Source organism: Sipha flava, unplaced genomic scaffold (assembly GCF_003268045.1).
Source record: "Sipha flava isolate LNK unplaced genomic scaffold, YSA_version1 1_pilon_pilon, whole genome shotgun sequence".
Lineage (NCBI taxonomy): Eukaryota > Metazoa > Arthropoda > Insecta > Hemiptera > Aphididae > Sipha > Sipha flava.
Window position 1 is genome coordinate 2,304,884 of NW_020272783.1, and position 23,432 is coordinate 2,328,315.

Genomic DNA, 23,432 nt, shown 5'->3' on the forward strand with positions numbered 1-23,432 from the left:
TAATATAGATGTTAATTCAAAAGTCAAAATAAAAGATCTTAAATTTAATTAAATTTTGATTTACATTTTTTTTTGTTTTTTTTTGGTATTTTTGATGTTTTTAGTGCATATTTCAGTAATTATATAAATATATGTATACGCAAATATTAAGAATCATACATGATAATAAGGATCGAATTGTCATTACTTTTTTTTTATTTTTTTGTTTGACTTAAAATATAATCGTTTTAGTTGATTTACGTAAAATGCAATCGCGCTGAATATTACACAATATCGCATATTATTAAACATCCAACACCAAACCGTATTATTAAGTTATAGTACGGCATAATCAGCGTCATCGTATAAAATAATCATAGTTGATACATACATACCTACACCATAATACGCATATCGAAACTGGTCGACGTCAATTTTTTATACTAGACGTGCATTCGTGTTCCGTAGGCATAAATTACGTATTTTCTTTTAATTAACGAAGGAAAATAAAGTCCACCAGCTCATTAAAAATATATATATATATATATATATATACATATATATATATTTGTGTACATATAATCGTATACCGTTTAATTGTCATTTATAGTTTTTATTCCGATTTCCAACACGATGGCCGACAGTGTGTTGTAACCCGAGGCCGCCACTAAACGGAGACGTTGTTATATCGGGACACGATTAACGATAAACGAAAAAGATTATGACAATTTATTCGGTGTGACATGGCGAGTCCGAAAATAGTGTTTATCGTTGGTATATAATTTAGATTTAAGCTCAGTGGATTATTTGTTTGTGAAGTGTGTGCGTGTGCGTGTGAACGTATGATTATAATATGGGTGGTAACCTCACGTCCTTTTTTCTTAGACGTGCTGCGTAACCGTTGGACGATCGTCAATTGATATACAAACGTGAGTATTTATGTAACCCACCAGCTAAAATGTCGACCATTGTACATGAGTTACGACGAGCTGATTCCACACCGTGCTCAATTGTATGCGGTGTCTCTGACGAACCCCGAATTCAACCGTTCTCTGGTATACGTTTGATTTTATCCGGTAAAAAAAGATTTTAATGATAAAAATGCCTTATATTAGTTTGTTAATTAGGCCAAGTTGTTGGAACGTTCCTTTGTGGTCTTATGCAAGATTATTTCTCCCATGATTTTACTGTATGTAAAATAGTACTTAATAATAGTGTTTATAGTTATGTGCTATACATGTATATTATAACACATGAACGTTGAATACGCAAAGATTGTATTCAAGGAAAGGTTAATATTTTGAAACTGAAATTGAAAATTTGTCCAATTATGACAGTTTGATCTAGTGAAGGTGATATGAATTTCTGTAGAAACGACACGGGTTACATAGATAATACAAATGGTAAAATTTAAACTTAAAGCAAACACTGGCATACGAATCCCACGGATTTTTTATACTCGTGAGAAACATATTTCATTAAATGATTACGTCCTGTATCGTACTACTACCAGTTATACACATAATATTGTTAAAAATCTTTTGTTAGCTATTTTTTTTTTTTTTGTATTGGTATTCAGAAAATAGGAGAATGTTTCTATGGCAATAGGTGTTTATCGGACATTTTATATATATATATATAGACGCATTTTATTTAAATAAATTCAATTTAATTCCCTATAATCTCGCTGAAAAAATCTAAGCAAATTTAAATAACTGATTGTTTAATTTATGCATACAGGCGACTTCAGCATACCAATTAAATCAGTTTACAAGTTTAGTAATATAATATTCTAAATTTAGAAATATATTTTGAGCGAAGTGCATAATGTATAAATCATATTTCCTTAATATAAATGTGTTTACATTATACATAATACTATAAATTACAGTGGGGTCGATTCACATCAAATATGTTGTGTTCAAAACGGAGCGTAATATTTGGTATTTATTTAATTAAAAAAGGAATTTTTATATAGTATATAATGAATAAAAATTTTTTTGAAATATTTAATAACATTCAAAGCCAATTAACTTACTAGTGGTATACACTGCACAATCGAATAAATAATATATAGATCAAATTATTACTAGACAAAAACGCATCCCACGTTACGCATATAAAATAATTGTTTTCGAAACTGTATACTTTTTAATTGTAAATTATTAATATTTAATGTATACTAACCATATTTATATAGAAAACTGTGTGACACACAAATACACAATGTAATACATAGGATACAGATGCTTATAAGTCCAATATATAGTGACATATACATTTGATAATTATAAACATTAAACATTATTTATTTTTTTTAATAGAATCGCCGCTCAGCATGATAATAATTTACATAAATTAAATATACTATACTATACTATACAAACGCACATGATAAGTGCGTTTCATCGGATCGTCTTTGATAACACTCGTAAAAATATGTACAATATTATTCCGACAAAATATTAATTACATCGAGCCTCATACAATCCTTAACCATATACTATTATGTTATATAGTATATATAATACACTATTCGTGTATTGTATAGATCATATATATATATATATATATATATATATATATATATATATATACACACGCACATATATATTTAAATAAATATCTAAGAATGTCGCGCGGTAAATAACGCAACGTTGGCTGTACACACTCGAGTCCAGAACGTGGTTGCATTATTATCGTGTTTTACGGCTATCTTTTCTATCGGAGCTCCGGTGAGAGAGGATTCGGTCGTCGGCGAAGAACTTACATTATGATAATTTATACGTTTCGACGAGCAATAAACCGTCCTGCTTTATTCTCAGTGTTGTTGCTGCTGAAGAAGATACTTGAACGACGGTTCGGGTTCCATTGCACAGATAAAACTATATAATAACATACAAAAAAAATAATATAGTGTAAATACTTTCGCACAAAACGATCCGTTTCTGGAAGAGAATACGCTCTATATAGGTAGTTGCGTTGCACTTGAAATAAAAATTTTGAATCCACAAACTGTGTCAAAAATGTATTCACCCAAGCAGAAAATCCGATTTGACAAGCTTGATCCTGACATGATACAACATGGTCGTCAAAAATCGGTTTCATAGTGCCATGACGTATACATTACGTGAACGGTACGGATGTACGGCGAGTATCCATTTGTAAAAAAAATCCGAACTGCTCTCAAAATAAACGTTCATATGTTGTTTGAACGCGGGTCGTTCATTAGCTCGGTGTTTGGGTTCATAATTTACGGGTATTATTAGAATAAATAAACAGTTGCATTATCGAAGAGTTTTTTCGGAATTCGCGCGGACCTGACACCGAAATTGTTGATCCCAGGGTGCAACGCACTCGCGCGTTTTCGGATAGTTCACGGACGATGGTGAGATCTAGTGCGGTCCGCGATCTATTGGGTGCGCGGTCGCGAATGTCCAACAGAGCGATGTGTCGAGTGCAAGCCCATCGATCGACGTGTCCAACGATCCAACTGATCCATCGATTGCAGTAATTATTAATGACGGTAATTGTGTCGCATGACTGCGACGGTGATGAGACGGTAAATGATATGAACCACACGTAGTCATCCCTGCCACAGTCGCGCCCCCTGCTCGCCTACCATCCCACAAAAACGAAGTTCGCGAAAACGGCGACGCGCGATAGGTCCTTTTGCACCACGGTGCCGTCGCGCAGGAATATGCGCCGCGACGTGCACACGACGATAATATTACTACGGCCCCTTCCCGGGCCCGACGAGCCGCGATCGCCATAATACATCGGTACCGCCGACCCTGGGGTCGTATTGATTTTTCATCCCTTCGGAACGCGTGTGGGCGGAACGTGCAAACCGACGGGTACGCGCGCGCGCGTTTTTCTACCCGGCGCCGGCCACCAATATTTAGGTCAAAATCCCACAACCCCACAACCCCCGGAACACACAAATACTGCTCTGTGCACAGTTTCCGCACGAGTTCGTCCACCCCCTCACCTTCAGCCCGATGATTACGAACTTCATTGTTCTTCTTTTTTTTTTTTCACATCACATTTACCACGAGGTTTCTTGCTGCGAATCCGTAAACTCCCGTTGTCGACCTTCGTAAGAAACGGTGATTTTCGAAAAAGATCAAAGAAAATATTTATGTACGCGAATAAATTGAGTTTACGAAAAATCTTGTTCTCATATTCGCTGCCGCGGATCGAGTTTCCTGTATACATTTTTACACGCGCGCGTGCGTATTACAATATTGTGACGACAAATGTCCCAACTCTCCTTTTTTGTCGTTCGTATGAAAATGTTCGAACAACAAAGGTTTTTATACGAAAAACGTACTGACTCATAAGCAACGCTACCTTTTTCGTCAACCGAATCTATTACGCAATGTATTTTACAACAGTTTTTTGACCGGATCTAAGATGGTCGTTCAGAGCGAGCTGTTAAGGAATAATGGTCTTTGTTCGCGCCTATGCGAAATTGTCGCGATTGTTGTTGCTAGTTGTCTCGGCGATGATCAATATGGTCTTCGTTGTAAACACATAGAACGTAAGTATAAGTACGTCATCGTTTGCGTTCCACGCAGCATCGTAAAGTTCTATCAAAAATAGAAAATTCGATTAAAAAATAAAACAAATTAAAAAATAGTTTTCTAGAAATGTACATGACATGAAATGACGCGTGTAGTACATATTTTGTAGACATCGACTATGTGAGTGCACGTATTGCATACAAGTATATAATTATTTTCATTTATTAATTTAATCAGAAAGATTATCGGACGACCGAAAATCCAGAGAAATTAGTAAAATTAAAACGAATAGAATTTTTTTCTTTTTTCGAAAAACCTGTTCCCTTATTTATTCGAAGAGTCTCGTTTATATTTTTTATTCTAAAACCTGTTTCTTATTATGATTATTAATAAGTTGTTTTTTTTTTTTTTTTTTTGGTAATTCGCACCAATCGATATACTTATGTATTAAAATATATTTTATGCATGTTCCTTTAATATTAAACAAATCATGCAAACAGAATTAATTTATGCAATCATTATATAAATTTATTCTATATTCGGCCATTAGATTTGTCATCAAAAACCAATTTTGAAATTTTCAGAAACAACATTTCTATAAACTTCAAATATTACTGCTGAAAAATTAAACATAAATCATTTTACAACAATATTTTATCCACCCTGTCCGTAAATAATCTTCACAAACCGTAGGTAGTAGTTACATTTTGTGTATATATGTATATAAGTAGGAATGTACAAAATGTCAAATTCAATGACAATGTAGTTATTTTATATATACAAGTTGTATCCCACGAAGAATTACTATTTTGCATAAAAATCATGATGTGTACCTGTATATTGTTTACTGATACTTTTTTGAATAAACATATTTTCGTGGGAAATTTTGTATTTTGTTCTGGTTAAAATGAAATAAAAGGTGTAATGCTATAATGTATTTATTTTTAGTCATAACATACATAATAAATAAGTAACTAAATTTTCTAACAACTACATTAAACATTTTTTTTTTTTTTTAATCAGCTTTACCTTATCAAAATTGGAAATAACATAAATTTATATTATTATAATTATTTTAAATGTATTATTACTCTAAATCTTACATTTATGAAAACAACTAAATTTTATACATGAAAAATTGATTGAAAACAATTAAGTGTTCATTAAATAATTAGACAACCAGAAAGTAATTTAGTTGAACGTATTAAGTTTTAGCTTCCTAATACATAAATAGTATTTTGTAATTATTATAAAAATTTCTCTGAAGTTTTTGTTACTGAAAACAGCTAATTTTTGGTGAAAATCGTATCAATATATATACCATATATATAAACATTCTTCTCAACTTTTTTATTATGTAATTGTAACATGGTCTGGATTCAATTGGATATGTGATATTTAGGAATAACTTCCAAAAATTAAATATTTAAAACCCTTATCATAACAATAGGCAACAATTTAAAAAAATTTATTTAGCGAACCCAAATAATTTTGAAGAGTTCTACTATAATTGTTTATTTTTTATAAATTATATATTTATATTATATTATGTATGACGAAAAATATAAATAATGTTTCAGCCGGAAAATGCTAAGTTCTTTAGCAGATAATAGTAAATTACATAAAAAATGTATTTATTCTTGTGCATAAGTGTATATATTCATATGTGTAATTACTAATTTTATAGTTTTGTACACAGTACATAAATTATTCGTTTAACTAAGGCCGAATTAATTAATTTGTTCTAACCAGTGAGAAATGATCTAACGAATACTTAAATTATAACCCAGTGAATATAATTAATTAGACAATGTTAAGGAACTCTACATTTTGTTAACTTTAGAATCGTTTCTTCCTTCTGTTCGACACAATATTATATATGTTCAGTATAATGTGTACAAACTATAGTTTTTTTTTTTCATATAAAATAAATAATGTATATAATTAAATGCAGTGCTATGTGAAGAAAAAATAATTATTATTTCTGTACCTACAAACACAATAGGAAAAAATTATTAGAAATAAAAAAAAATCGTTGCAAAAGACGATTACAAATCCAGTCACCTGTTGGTATTCAGTACATATATTTATATGCAACTATTGCAGTATACTTGCACAAAATATAGTAATGAATCGAGAAAAACGCACGTAACGTTATCGATGAAATGTTGCATATTATTACCCAGGACATAATAGTTGCGTATTACACCAGTGTCACCGGGTCGATACGTGCAGGAGTCAGTGAAACTCTCTCCGTTCATCCGTTCCATAAATTATAGATCCGATAAAACTATGATAGTATTATTATTATGCGCATTATCGTGCCATATGCGCGCAATGAGTTATGCCTACCGTCGGACACTGTTGCAGCTTAGACGTACCGAAAAAAATAATTAAAAACACACGTATTTTTAACAGTACATGAAATCATAAAATTATTCCTAAAAATAACATCACGCGCAGTTACATGGGCGCAATATAATATATATATAATAATATTGACTCGGAAGTCGGTTACAATATATTAATGTCTGAAACAGAACGATGATTTCGTCGACGATTGTAATAAGGCAACATATGGCTGTATCAGGTCAGTGCGCAAGGGGGAGGGGTTTGAAGGATCTAAACCTCCCGCAATGAGGATCTTACATCGTACATTTTTACTAAGGATATACCTAGTCCTCGTTCTATAAAAGTCAAACTGTTTTGAAAATTATTACATGATAGTCTATTTTTGTTTTAACAGTGTCAATTTTTTCGATTTAACGCACTTTTCTCTTTTAAATGTTCGCACCTTTTTCATCTACTGTCGACTACCGCTGTAAATGCAGCAATCGACAGAACTCATTTTCACTAACCAGTCAGCTGTTCAATCCGTTCGGACATTTGTTGACATTTATCGTTTTTCGATCTTGATAATTTTGATCATGGATATCTCACCTCCCCTTTGAAAGATTCCTGCGCATGGGCCTGGGCTGTAGTGTTATACGAATATACCTATGCGCGGCGCGGACTCGAACACGAGCGGTCGTTAGAAATATTTAAACCGTCGAAATTCTCGCGTTCGCCCGTGAAGTACATTTACATTTTACACGCATTTAATCAAAACGCGTGGACAGCGAAAAGTTTTCTTTTCTTTTTTCTGCGAGCCGGAAGGGAGAGCATAACGTGCCGAAACGGTTCGCAAACTACGCATATCAATCGTGCACGTATGGCCTGTCGGTACGGTTCGCACCGATTAGGGTAGATCAACTTTGGTCAACTCGAGTTCTGTCGCTCGCATTTCCAATCGTTTTATCACACGCTCGAGCGTGTTGTTCGTACCTTCCAAGTTACCCCGCACGAGAAGACAAACGTTTTCGTGCAGTTTCACTTTTTCCACGATCAGTTTTTCTCGCGCGAAGAACGGTTGCACGAAACGATCATCGTATCGTGTAAGAACAGCGTCTGGAAAAAACTAGGAAACACCTACGCGTAAACAGTAAACGACGAGAACGCGTACCGCGAGTATTATTGTGTAGTCGAAACAATCTCAACATTGGGCGTCAACTCGGAAGTGATTTTTTTCGGTTTTCCGAATCGTACACTTGCGCACGGCCCGAAAACGATTTGCGCACCGTCCGGTCGCGTTTGTGTAAACTTTACGTGCGTTTAGGTTCTCACGTGGTGTTCGTTGCGACGGCGACTTTTGAACGTTGCGCAAACCACGAGTTTTGCCGCAGAAGTCCTTCGACCGTTCGCGGCGCACGTCCAACGAAGAAGACGTTATTAGAACGGAACAGTTTCGCAGGCGCAAACATCGTACATTTTAAACCGTAGTAGTGGCGTACGCGCGTCGACATCGTAAAACGTTAGGAGACGTCATGCCCGCGAAGAGTCGATTGTACGAACGATATAAATTATGAAACGGGGCGACGAGCAGCACCGTATTGGTTGGTGCACGTACGCGATCATTTACACGTCTTGGCTTTACATCCCGACGACATCTGAAGGTGATAAAATAACTGTTAATACAGGACGGCGAATAATTGACATCGATAATTCAATTGCGGGACGTACAATAATGTATTGGTGACGTTATGAGTCGGCACGTGGGACAGATAAAATTCGTACGAAAACGTCGTATATTGTACACGTGTCAAAAACACTATGGTGATAGGTTGTTTTGTCCGTACCTCGGGAGAATTTTTTTCTCATCGTTAACGTTGATACAGATGTGTCCGATGTGCGCCGAAACGAATTGGATTTCTGCTGGGCACGACCGCGCGTGAGATGCGACATCACGTGAGGTTGCCGCGCGGGTGTAGTTAACATTTTTCTATACTTAAAACATTTGGTTCGCGGCCAAACAGGATTTCTCGTCTCGTACACCTCCCAAAGCCTTTGACGCGACACACGGTGTGTACGCCCGAGAGTTATTGTGTCAATCGCATTTGGCGAAGCGCAGGGTCCATAAGCCAGAAAAATATCTATTATTCACTGCGACTTACCGAGTCCGAGTCGTGTTCGTGGGTATAACGTATACGCGTGCAGTACAGCAATGAAAGCATCGCGTCGTGGACGGCGGGAAGGAACACATTATTTATCGCACACGCTCGATGTTGCACGGATGTTGTACACACACATGTATACGAACGAATTATACACTTTGGTACACATTAATTGTAGGATATTATGAAGAGTGTATTTTTGGTGCTCGATGAATTCATCGCAGTCACGTGTGATGTACGTGGGCCCGTATGTAAAAGTGTTGACGATTGTTTAAATCGGTACGAGATCGTTTGAAACGAATTCATAAACAACAATCAAGGTTCACCTCTCACATACGAGATGATCGGCTAAGACCCTGTTCTAAGTTAATGCATTACGAGCGCGTCTCGATCTCAATGAATCACTCCACGCTACGGCTTACACAATATTTCCGTGTACGCGTCGCGGATCGTGTTAAATTCACTCGCGATCGTTTTCGGGCGGTTTTACAATCGCGAGCACTACTCGTAATTAAATCGCGAATCCCGGTGTTCCGTACGAGACAAACGTTTGCGGACCGCAGTATAAACTTTGCGGTTTTGCAGTTCGAACTCAATCCATCAACGCATTCGTTTAATACTCGTTCGTTTAAAATGCCAACGCAATGTTTACGTGCTCTCGAACCTTGTGTATGTATGCACACATACTCTGCTGCGTACAACAATTGTTGGTTGTTGTATTTTTAGAACGCGCCGCGTTGATATTTTTACTTTTCGTACGAACACGTGTAATGCACACGAAAATCGCGCAACTCGTATATTAGTGGTTTGAAAATATTAATTTTTAAACTCTAATCGACCTAAAAGGGTCGTATGAAATGAAAGTCGCGTACGGTACGAGATCTAGAGAGAGAGAGAGAGAGAGAGAGAGAGAGAGAGAGAGAGAGAGAAAGAGAGAGTGAGAGAGAAAGCGAATGGACGAGTAGGAGAGCGAAAAAAAAAAAATGTATCATTTAAAATATAACCGGCCAATCAAACGTTAGCGATTTTCTCGGATCGTTATTATACATCGGCGTTACGCGCGTTCACTTAAACCGATTGATGCTCGCCCATGTATTATATATCCGGTACGCGGCACGAATAAAAATAAACAGTGTACGCACCGGAACGCCATGAAAGCACGTGCACTCGAACGCGAGCGTGTATTAAACGTACTATATCGAAGGCATTCGGTTGAAGTCGACGAAAAGGCACGGAAGGCTAGAGAGCGTATCATAACGATAATCGAGGTACCGGGTGGGCTGCGTAACGCGTTCGCTCGGATTACGTCCGTGCGCTGACTTTTTTTTTATGCAGTACATACGTATTGCACGAAAACGGCAACGCGCAGCTCCGGGAGCAGAGGCCGACTTGTCGATAGGCAGTTGCGGGTAAATTTCGTAATGCTTTATTAAAGTAGGTACATCGTTTGTACGAAAGAAAAAAAAAAGTGCCTTATCATGTTTCGATAAATAAAGCAATATTAACCGTCCAAACAACGGTCTTACTAATTACGGTCCATCCGTAAATAACCATCATTGTACGCGTTTTCGTTAGGATTCGGTGGACGTTTTTCGGAGTCCGCTAAATGATCTGAAGCGAGAAAAAAACTGTTTAAAATTTCAAACCTATCAGAATACTATTATACACTTAAAGCGATTTTCTAGTGCATATATCCGTAAAAAAATTAAATCCGCCTCCGGCCGAGGGTGTAGTTGATGACGTACACTTATTCATGCGTGCGCACATCGTACGTACAACTGTGTATATACGGATTACGATATTCTTCTGCGGCGCATAAATCCGTTCGAACCGTCGGCCCGTGTTGGAGTTGAAAATCGCGTACGTCAGTACGTCGGCCAGTGCCGTGTGCGGCGGTCGAGTGCGCACATTATGCACAGCACCGCAGCGTGTTAAATCGTACGCTTACTGTGCACTAACCCGCCGGAGACGGACCCGTTGACGTCGTCCCCGAAACGAACCGTCTGAAACAAAAACAACAACAACAACAATAAATCGACTGAAAAGGTTCGGACAAATAAAATAAGTGACCGTGATCGGAAGGACGGAAGTATGGATCCGGGGAGGGGGGGGGGGGTAAGGAGACGACGCCAACGCGTAATAATCCGGAGCGTTATATTTGCGACCTCAGATTTATGACTGCAGGGCCGGATTACTTCTCGTCACCGATTTGTGTGTATTTGTGTGTGCGTGTGCGTACAGGACTCATCGTTTGAATTGGTAATTCGGACGGAACAAACGGACGGTTGTGTGTTCTATACATGTCCCCTGGAAGCATGCCATTTTCTTTTCTTTTCCCGCATTCTTCCGACCCGGTATTTTTTGGGGATGTTGTTTATTTTTTTTTTTCTTTGTCCAGCCTATTTTTTTTTCTATCCTTAGCGTTTCGTTCTTGGCATTTATTTTGTTTTTTTTTTTTTTTACGTATTCTTTCACCGCATTGTGTCGCCTTCGGTTTATTTGGGCTCGCGTCTCAAACGCTGTTGTTCGATACGGCTAAACTACGGGCACCGAAAACACGGTGTACCATCCGTCCATGACGGACCTGTACGTTTATGAAATCACCGAGTGTCGACGATTTCCGAAGAAAAAATAAACATTATACACGCCCAACAGCAGTCCTAGTCAACCCACACGATTTTCTGACACAGCCTGCGTATCTACATAATGCTGCGATACTACTGTACGCATGTACTGAAATGTATAATACAACAGTAAATTATATATCGTATAATGAATATTATATTGTTTTTCGAACAATACGGTTTTATATTTATACCACTCGTCGTCCGTCGGTGCTATTGGGGAGAGTGTTGACTAGTATTTGTAAAGTCTTCGCTACGTTTAGAGCACAATGATTTAATAATGATTTATTTTATTTTTATGAAACTGCTTTCGAGTTTTACCTATACATTTCGGTAGATTGGTAGCGTTGGTAATAATAACAGAACAAAAATATCTTAACAATGTTTAGTTTATTAAAACAATTCGTTAATAGCGAACGTATAAAATTAATCGTTACAAATATGACATAACCGTTAAATAATATATATATATATATATATATATATATATGTATATTATATACAATTTGAAAACGTTGAATTTGAATTGAACTAGCTCAATTGCGTGCAGCATAATGCATTTTTTTTTAATTAACATTATTATTGTACTATCATAGAAGAGTCTTGACCTGGATTTTAGAAATTTATAAAATATAATTTTTGGCAATACTCGCGTTGAAATAATTACGTATGATCGAAGTCATTCCTAGTATATTATTCATAATTTTTTCATTAACATTTTCTTATGAATAAAATCAAATAAATCATGGGTTCGTTGATAAAACAATATATTGTATTTTAACTTATCAATTTCGTGCATGAAACAAGTTTTATTGTAGTAATATATTAAATACGAGCTCCGAAAGGAACGTGCGAAATTATATACGTGTTTATTGTATCACGTCTTGTTGTTGGCCGCTTAAGATCACTAACTTTTATTGGGTCGTATAACAGTTGTGTTGTTAAGTATATTACAAATGATCATGTCTCCATATCTAAAATACGTGTATATTATGAAGAGTTAAATGAATGAATAGTTATACACCAATAATAAATCTCTGCCGTCGTACGCAAGCACGCAATCAATTATTATATACTTAAATGATATACAGTTATAACATCAGTTGATGCCATTTAACTGTGAGCGTTGAATGAAACGTCTCAATCAATTTATTAGACACGATAAAATTAATCTGAAAACAACGTCGTATTATGTTTCCAATATATGAATAATTATTTTTAATTACGACGAGAAAAAACATTCCTACCTACACATGACAGATAATAAATTAATGTACACGTTTCTAATTTTACATGCACGTTGACATCATTCAAACTTATGAGGATGTTCTAATATGAAAAATAATATTCGTGTTGAGACTATACAAGTATTAATTTATTGATGAGGAATTTAATATATCTGCAAATTAAAATTAATAATCTGGTCTTATAAACTGCAGTAAAATGTATGTATAATATGTAGTCAAGTACAACAATCGTTTTTAGCAAGACCTCATGAAATATGTGTTTGTATGTGGTACACGTGTAAAAACATTAAATTCGTTTATAATTAATAAATATAAATATAAAATTATAATAATAATATTTATTTTTATAAATAAATGTATTATTATGTATTAATGTATTTATTGTGTATGTATCAAAATTAATTGAGGGATTTCGAACAAGTGATTACGAAACGTTGACATTTATTTAAATTAATATCCTACATAATGTATACAAATGTAATAACATATTTCGGAACTATAATTTTGAAGTTAGGAAACATAATGATTAAAAATGTATAATAAAGGCCAAAAAAACAATATAATGCAACCGGTGGTCAAAATTGAATTAAAATCGCACACTTACCGTTCATAACCGCACATTTTACATCGTTCAATACCGCACATATTTATTCTATTGTTGAAAAAGGATATTTGAAAGGTCGATAGTTCAAAACCACACACATTAAGTTAACAGTTCCTTTCTCTCTGCACACTGCATATACAGTTCACATTGCCGGTTTCGTATGAGTCCCATACAATATCTTTTTTTTATCCTGGGACCTACTTGAGGGATTAATTAACTATGTGGGATTAAGATATAAAAGTGTGCGGTTTTGAACGACGACTTGTTTTTGAAAGTGTACGGTTATGAATGACACCCAATGCAACGTATGCCACGTTGCTGGTAGTGATGGCATTTTTTCATCGGTGAAGCGATATGTGATTGAAGGTAATATTTGATGGGAAGACATTTATGTCAGTTTAAAATCCTCTGTAGCTGTTGAGCGGATTCAGATATAACTGGATTCAAAAATGGTTTTAATACAAAGTATTAATACTCGGATATTTAATTCCGTTGTATATACACGGTACACGTATAAGCTTTCTGAAAGATTGTAACTCGTGCATTGCACCTATAAATAAAATTACGTTTAATGTTGTCCGCACGTTAGAGCAATACAGTTATATTGCAAGTGTCTGGTTTTTGTTTTCATTTCGGATAATGCGCGGTAGTACCTACGATACAATAACACAACGGTACACGGATAAATCCTTATAATCCAAATAATTTTGGTTTGTCGCGTTGTTTATATATTTTTCAGACTTAAAGCGAGTATACCGATATCGACGAGAACTGTAGATGAAATATAAGTGTGAAAAAAAAATAAAGAAAAAATGTCTTCACGGTATAATATATTTTTTACGTCCATCAAAGGATCCGGGATATTTTATGTTTTCCTTTCGCTGGTTTTACGAAAAACGATTATATATCTATTATATGCATATACACGGGCCGGCGCCTGTTCGAGAGTGTGCTTGACTCGTACGTATTACCTATATATATATATATATTTCAATATCGCGCGAATCGTAAAACAGTGGAATTACACGTACACACGTATAAGACGCGAGAAATTGGAAAATGCCATTTACTTCGTACACCTACACTTAGGTTAAACTTGCGCTTGTATGTATACTACTTATACTTTCACAAAAGAAAATCGAGTTTATTTGGAATATATATAACTATATAATACGGTGAGAATGGCAGAGAGAGAGAGAGAGAGAGAGAGAGGGAGAGAGAGCCGAGTTCGGGCGAGTCGAACGCGTAATAAAATACGTACAGTTCACCGGCTTAAGGGGGTAAAAACAAACAAACGAAAGAAAAAGCTGCAGAGATGAAAAAACACAAAGCAGTGCCCCTCCTCCATTCCCTTTTCCGCCGTCGACTATACATACCGAACTATATCGTAAAAACCGAAGCAAAAATCCACTTGGCCTCGCCGAAGACGAATGACGTACACACACACACACACACACACACACACACACACACACACACACAAATATTGTACCCGGTGTATAAGTATGTATAGGTAGGTAAGGCGTGTGTACCGGCGTGGGAGCGGAAAAGTAAATTTAATCCGGCGGCCATTCCCGGGGGGTTCTGCACGCGCACCGAAGTGGCGCGCAGAAAATGATTTCTCCGAGTATATATACAGTCCCTGGCGTATATATAAAGTGAACTTTCGCGTAGAAGGGATCGGTTCCAATCAACAGTATCCCCCGCGGGGGTGGTGCCGGGGGAGTCAAAGTCAACGTTTACGGCAACAGCGTTTTATGATGTCACCTGCGCCACGCGCGGAAAGTGCAAAATCAATTTTCTCCGGCCCGAAACGCTTATCGCAATATTGTACGTGCGGAGTAGAGCGGTCTGTACACGTGCAGTGTATATATACGAGTCACCTATTATGCCGTCGAAGGTTCGTGGCCTTAACGATTACCTATGCGATTTTGTGCTGAGAAAAAAAAATACCTGGTCAATATAATCGCATCGTGTACAACATTTTTTTTCGATCTACGTGTTTTGTGTGTGTGTGTGTATGTAAAATTAAATATATTTAAATATTGCAACTTGACCGCATTCACAGTGGCCATGTATATAGACGTGTTCAATCATAACGATAAGTTTATTCGTTTGCATGAAACCTCGTGTATGATATGCACATGAAATAAACATATACAAAATCTTTTTCATCCTAAAAAATTCCATATGTTAGCCGTGGTTGTAGGTTTTAATACATTAATCGATAGAGCCAATATATATTTAAACATTGTATAATACATCGATTAAGCATTACATTTCGTAAGTTTGGCCTAAATCGTTGCTTTAAGTAAATACACACTGTAACGTGGTCGGAGGTGACCAGTTAGATATATGATATCCATGGAAAGTTTTCCGGTCCTATTGAATATATTTAACCATAGCTTGGTAGCATAAAGCGAAAGATCTTAATATTATAAATGTAGATTAATTTACGCGTTATTGATATGTTTAATATATACGTTTAACTTACTGGCTATGGATGTCTAGAGAACAATATGGAGTTTGGCTACATCGGATGGTAGTCATGGCCTGTTTCTTACGTATTCGGCATTAGCTGTCGGACTTGAAATAGTGATGTATGATATATTTCCTAGTTAGAAAGTAGTGTTTATTCAGCAAATATACGTATTCTGCGTGTAGACTAATTATGATGTAACAATCGTTACAATACGTTTTCGAATTAAGTTTTAATACACTTGCAACCATTTGATATAATTAATCTAATAAAAACTTCCAGATTTAACAAGACGGTGTAAATTGAAAATATCGAATTCCGTATTCAATCGAATGATATTAAATTAGTTATTTCAAAGTATTTTGCACCGAAATGTCCCAGTATAGAACAAATAGTCGATGAATAAAAATACACCCAATGCGCTCTACTATTTCAATATAATCGAAACGGATCGTCACCAATAAATACCGGAATCTTGATATGATGACTCTGAACGCATTTTATACGAGACGTATTATATTAGTTACTATTTATACGGGCACACACCTGCTATGCACTTAAAATTACACGAGAAAACATACTCGAAATGTTATAACGTTTATTGCAGTGATTATAATTGTAATTTGCTTTTATGTGAGTGAAATAATGAAATAAAATTGAAAATTTGATAATTTGATCTCGGTAATTTATTCTCCAGCATCCCTGGAGACTAGTAGTTAGCAGTTATCAGTAGTATTATATGGGCTTCGATGCATATTATAACATCGTTTTATTATACTCGTATAATATACGGCTACTGAGCTACGCGTTATAATTAAAAAAAAAATATGTCCACCCGTGTTGTTTTCACCGCGCCATGATGCTTAATAATACGTCCATCTGTGTGTGTATCAAAAAAAAAAAAAAAAAAAAAAAACGAAGAAAATCCATTTGATACGCCATATTTGAAATACTGTACACACACGTATCGTTATACATACCTGTGATAATGATTCGATTTCCTGTCTTGTATTATTAACAGATCATTGATCAATGTTTATAAATGCAGCGAACGTCTTTATAATTGTATATTTATACTTCACTGTACTACACGTTTTAGTGACAGTAAAGTATCTCGGAGATGAATTACAAAAGTATAAAACGTCAAATGACCATTGTTTTATAATTTTCTTCTACAGTATATTTTACTGTATACAAGTATACTGCAAGTACAGGACTGCTAAAACTGCTGGAACAGATACTAATATTTTTTAACATAATAATATAGCCACAAAGAAGACTGTGAGGGCTTTTTTCACCAGAAGATTAAAATATTTTAATCATAGGTATAAAATATTTGCTATTCAATTACCTATTAATTAATTTATTCTGTTGCTCTATTTATAAAATCGATCTGGCGATTTATAAGGAGATATGAAACTCATGTAGTCTTGTGTAGTATGGTTCGGCGTTTTTAAATTATTTTAAATCCGTAATCTTTCTATCATGTCACCAAGATTTTGAGTGACCATTTTATTATGATAACATTAAAAGGTAGTTAGCATGATTAATATAACGTTATTATTAGCAATCCTAATCATCAATTTTAATTTATAACAATGATAATTATGATGATATTTACAAAAAAAACTTTACTAATTATTTGAAATATTGGCGAGCCTTAAAATATTATTTATAATCTCCAGTCTGAGAATCGTTGGTATAGTGTACACATTCTACAATTTTCTGTATTTTCATTGAGTTTCTAATCCAATAAACAATTATAATACCGTCCTACGTATTTTAAATCGTTAAAACAACTAAATTTGGGCACAATTACGACTTAAATGCTACGTTGCGTATTCATACGTTCTTATGTTCATATTATACCACCATATAACTATTAGTTGAATTCGTGTTCTATTTATTAATAGCATTATAATAATGAATAATAAATATACATAAGAAAAATATGATTTGCATAAGTTTTGTACATATTATTACATTCATTACATATTATCATACCTATGTGTTACATTCCTAAATATTTTACAAGCCCAATATTTGTTCACGTATATATATTATAATCATATAATATGCACCCATCATTTCTATAGTGATGAAAAAGTCGACTTTACGTTTGTGTTAAAATTAATTTATTAAGATTTGGATGCATATTTGCATAATATCAACACGCGCTACCGCGCAACCGTTAAAATATATAAGTATATGGTTGTGTAATGGGTAGAAAAAATGCAATATTTTATAAATCCATTTTAATTAACGTTCAGATATAGCCACTAGAGTCTCGTAAAGGTTTACTAATTTGAAATGTTCAAGTAATGGAATCCGTACGTAAACCGGACACATAATTTTAAATTAGTACATAGACCCTCGGGGAACATCATGCGGTCCTGTAGCGCTCCATTACCTAAGGTTACCGCAGTTATTATCTATTCAAATAAAAAGTGAAAAAAAAATGAATATATCCCCGTAAATATCTACTTAATTACGTTAATTAATCTATATTCAAGGTGGTCGTTGAAGTACCTGATGTTAAATTTTGTCGGATAAAATTCGAATTCAAAATGAATTCTTCTAAATAGCACACCGATATATGTCTTATAGCGATGTAAACTCAGCATGATAGTGTCGACGTAAGTTCACTTGATAAGTCAACAGTGTCCACTAACCGATACGTAATGCATTTCTACCCAAGTTTAGGTAATGTCTTTGTTGCAGTTTTCGGTATAAAATGGTAATAAAATCTTGTTCGTAAACCTAAGGTTTCGAAAAATATACGCTTTCCCTGGACTTTCGTCATGTAGGTTGGGTAACGTAATGTATTTGCGATGGAATAATTAACCAGAACATTATAATATATACCTATGTATACTTTTCAAGCGTTAATTATGCGCAATCGCGTATTCTTATCGTAAATAAACTATCGGCCGTGAAACAAAAAACGAACACAACGGAACAAAATGGGGGGAAAAAAAAAAAAAAAAAAATAATAAACAAACGAAAAAATACCCCCCGAAAAATACGAGCGAACAACACGACGTAGAGCGTGCGGTCCGGTCGTTCGTGTTTCCGTGCGTTCAGATATGATATCAGATTATAATAATATAATGTGTATATATACCTATTACAACATTTCCTCCACCACCCACCAATCGCCCTCGGTAGTTTCGGGCGAGAGACAAGAGTTGTTGGACCGTTAATTAAAACGAAAGAAAAAAAAAAAAAAAAAAAAAAAAAAAAAGCAGAAAACATACACATTTTAATCAAGGCATTACGTGATGTGTATAGCAGGTTTGGTACCCGCAGCGGTATGCGCGTATTATAATTTATAATAATAATAGTAATAGTAGTGTAACGTCAATGGCCCCCGCCCGCCGAGCCAATAGTGTAAGTCTAAAGCACGCGTCGTCGTCGTCGTCGTCGTCGTCCGGGGGAATCACGATCATTTAACATAATAATAACGTATACCCGTCGTATATGCGTACAGCGGTCGGCCGAACCGGAATCGCGTCGTCGTCTCCCGTACCGCGTTTACACGCGAGCAGCGCACGAGCGGGAACGGGATGGAAAAATAAAAAATAAAAATATGTGGAATTAAAAATTAAAATCAAACGTGTTCGGAAGACGAGGAGAGAAAAATCGATCTTCGCCCGCCTCCTCGGCGGATCCGATGACTACCTACATAACGACTTATATTACTACAAAACTACCTGCGCGTTATGTAAAACACTCGGCATTGTCCGTCGTCTATACGTGTACAACGCACAATATAATAATAACGTGTATGTATATACTGTACTCGGCGGTTGTGTGTCTCCGGTGTATGGTACCAGTACATTATGTGTAGATCGGAATGAACGTGTGACGGGCGCGCGAGATTTCGAAAATATCTTAATTAGACATAAAACGGACGGGAGAGAGAACAAAAAACTCACGGAATAACGCGTGTTTTGGACGAAGAGGTAATATTGTCGCGCGGGCACGCACGCGCACGCGCATTTAACATATAAAAACAGGCATTATATTTGACGAACTTCAGTTCGACTAAGTTATCAATGAACAACGAATTTTTTTATGGAACCATGACGTTTTCATTCAAAATAAAAAAATAGTAACTATTTAACGAGCCATTATTTATACTTTTACTTTCGTATTATAATCGGAAACTTTCAAAAGATTGTGTAATTAATTTTTAGACGACACGAGTCGTTTACGATACTAATCGTCGTGGATTATAATGTGTATTAACACACTATTACGATTATTATATTTTTATCGCGCAATATCGTTATTATAATTATTTTAACCACAAGTGCACGTTACTGTTGAACATATTACAATATTATTATAATTTGTTTGTATTTCGTTCAGTTAAATCGATTTTCGAAGCGGTAAAAAATGCACTTCTTCACAACGTCAAACGTTTTAATTTTCTACCAATTTTTCCAGAGAACCGTCTAGTGTAGACTTTCGCCCGTATATTAACGTACCGTACCGCGACGTTCGTAAACAACACGCGTGCTGCATCGCGCATTTCGTCATCGATTTTTCATTAATACCTACGTATTGTACATTTCAGACGCGTACTCAAGAGGGGGGGGTTAGGGGTTCAACACCTCCCGAAATGCAGCAAAATTATTAAATATGTTTTTATATTGTAAAAGTGATGTATAGATTACATAATTATGGAAATGTACAACCTAAAACCCTTCCTAAGATACTTTTTTGTGTACCCGCTCGGTACGTTGTATGGATTTATTTATTTTTTTTTAAATAAATCCCACATAAGAGGTTAGCAATGCATACCTATCGTTTGTACCGCGGTAACGGAAAAACGGATTTCGAATTCGTGTGCTTGTATATGACACGTGAATTTCTAGGGCTTATTTTTCGTGCTCCCCCTCCAGTACCAGTAATAATGGCTCCCACTAGCGCGTACATACGTATTTATCATTATTCGTACGATGGTTGGTCACGTGACCAAAACGAGATTGGACACACCGGCCGTGAGTGACGTATGTAACGACGCACATTACGAAGTGTTCCTAAAACGGTTTTTTTTTTTTTTTTTTTAACTCTTTCTGTAGATTTCGTCTTGAACTACTACCGCCGCCGTCGACATACCTATTGTCCGAACGAATCGGTATGCATTTGTGACCGTACATAATAATATTGTGTTACACGCGTCGAAGCCGTGAAAAAAAACTAAAACGTCGTATCGGGAAACCAGTAAACATAAATTTCATATACATATTTGCAATGCCTGTACACTCGTACGCGGCACGCGCGTCGTATCTCGTCGAACAAAAACGCGTTTCCGCGTGTAAATCCCATGCACGGGTGTGTTATTACAATGCGGACCGCGACCGCACTAAGCTACAGCGAACGAAACAATCAAGTCCGTGTACGCCGTACTTAAATAAAATTCTAAAGGCGTACCATCGCGAGTTTACTTCTGTACCGTGCGTAGTATTATGCAATTATCAATAACAATAGTTCAGGTTACAGGATGGTTAGAGACAAACCAAAATAAACGTGTCGCAATTGAAAACATGTTATCAAAACATATTAGTACATAAATTGATAATTGTAAAACAACATTTTTACTTACAGTTGTTGTATTATTTTCAATTAGGGCGTAATCAAATAATATATGTGATTAGGTTAAGCGAAATGTACATAAGACGGAAGTCTAACAAATAAAGGAAGTCTTCTGTAATAGTCGTGTGACTCGATCAACCATAGGAAAAACATGCGTTTTATTAAGTATTAACTTAATTGGAGTTGTGTATTTGTGCCTAAGCGTACGGTTTGATCGGCGTATACCACACGTGTTATACTAAAGGATGATGTGTTCACATTTGTTTGGAATATTTTTTCCAATTTTTTTTTAGTCACTACCATTTACGATGTACTGGTATGAGAAATTATGGATGAAGGTTAATCTGGCGAATGATTTATTTTTGTAGCGTCTAGATAATTATACGTTAGGAAGACGATAATATATTATGGTTCGATTAATATTTTTCGCGTTTGTTTTAAATGACATCTATACGGCATGTACAGTGCAATAAGTTGCAGCTATTAAATAGGTATTTTAAAATAATACCTTTGCTCTTTTCCTCCGGTTTCGGAAATTTTCCATCAGGAGTGTCATCTAAGTTATTGCAGTGTGTACCTATGATTATAAAAGTTTGTAAACTTTTATAATCATAAATTCACAAAGTTTTTGACGAGTTCAAAACAAACAAACTAACCTACGTTAGGTTTGTGTTTTAAAAATGTTTTCGTTTTTTCGATAAATGCAACCATAACTAACTCAAAGTACAAGTGATATTTTGCATAATTCACGTATTGCATAGGCAACATATTTATTGTCGTGGGTAAGACGTATTCACTTCGTTTGAATTTTTAGTTTTCTTTGAACGTGATGCAATAAAATATCGCTTCTCAATTTATGTGTACGCACTTAATGCAATTGTAATCTGCCTATAATGCGTCACATTATGAATAATATGTAATTATTATTGCGAAACCTGTATTGCAATAGTGTAAGTACTGTAAACGCAATCGCGGATCGTACTCAAGGATTTCTCTACGTATTCAAACAATGAAACGGGAATATTATATTGATAGGCAAGTTTATGTGTATGTGTGTTTTTTCCATAAAATCTATGAGCATTTCATAAACAAAACAATACAAGCATAGTCGTGCACATGAATTGTTCACGGGGTGTGTAGAACAATTTTTCGGATAATAATTCTTTTCGTTTAATCTTAATAAACGTGTAGAACGGTTAGGGCGCATTTGGAAAGCAGATGGACAACTTATAAAAAAAATGTACTCGTAGTAGAAATGCACAAAACAAGGCCCCCGGGAAGACCATGCACCCGGCAGATCGATGTAATAACCAGAGACTCGAAAGAGATAGACCAGAATTTAATCTTTGCGTTAATTTATAACAGAGACCTCTTGAAGGCAGCAACGATCCTTAATGGACCGGTAAGCTGAGAAGAAAAACAATTTTCTTATCTCACTACAACCCAGTAAGGTTCCCTCGATATTATGGAAATAAAAATTCAGCTTGTATTTTTTAATTTTTAGACATTATTACATCACTAACGAAAAAAAAAATGATTACATTTTATAATGTTGTTCAAAACTATTATTTGTGATCGGTATTTTCGTTTAGTAACACAAAAACAACTGTTAATTTGCGTGCTACTAATCTTACATAGTTCGCTTATAAATCGCACCATTATCAAAGTATGTACATTTTAATTACGATCGATAACTGTGAACAAATCGAACACGCAAGTTCACTACGTTGCACCGTCATTCTCATAGCGTCGATGCGCTAACACCTAACTGCGGGTCTGTGCTGTTTTCACATTTTTTATTTACTTCGTCACGGCTATATCGTACGGTGTATTTGTAGGTAATACAAGCTTTACGAATACATGACCTTTATACGCGCAG

At 35.4% G+C, this 23,432-nt stretch overlaps 1 long non-coding RNA gene across 1 annotated transcript in view; it reads right to left on the reverse strand.

The window, feature by feature from the left end:
* Positions 1 to 6,471: 6,471 nt before the first annotated feature.
* Positions 6,472 to 23,432, reverse strand: part of LOC112682119 — a 39,023-nt gene continuing 22,062 nt past the window's right edge. The window contains exon 3 of the long non-coding RNA XR_003148463.1: positions 6,472 to 10,998. This is a non-coding gene — a long non-coding RNA (uncharacterized LOC112682119). The remainder of the gene's footprint in view (positions 10,999 to 23,432) is intronic.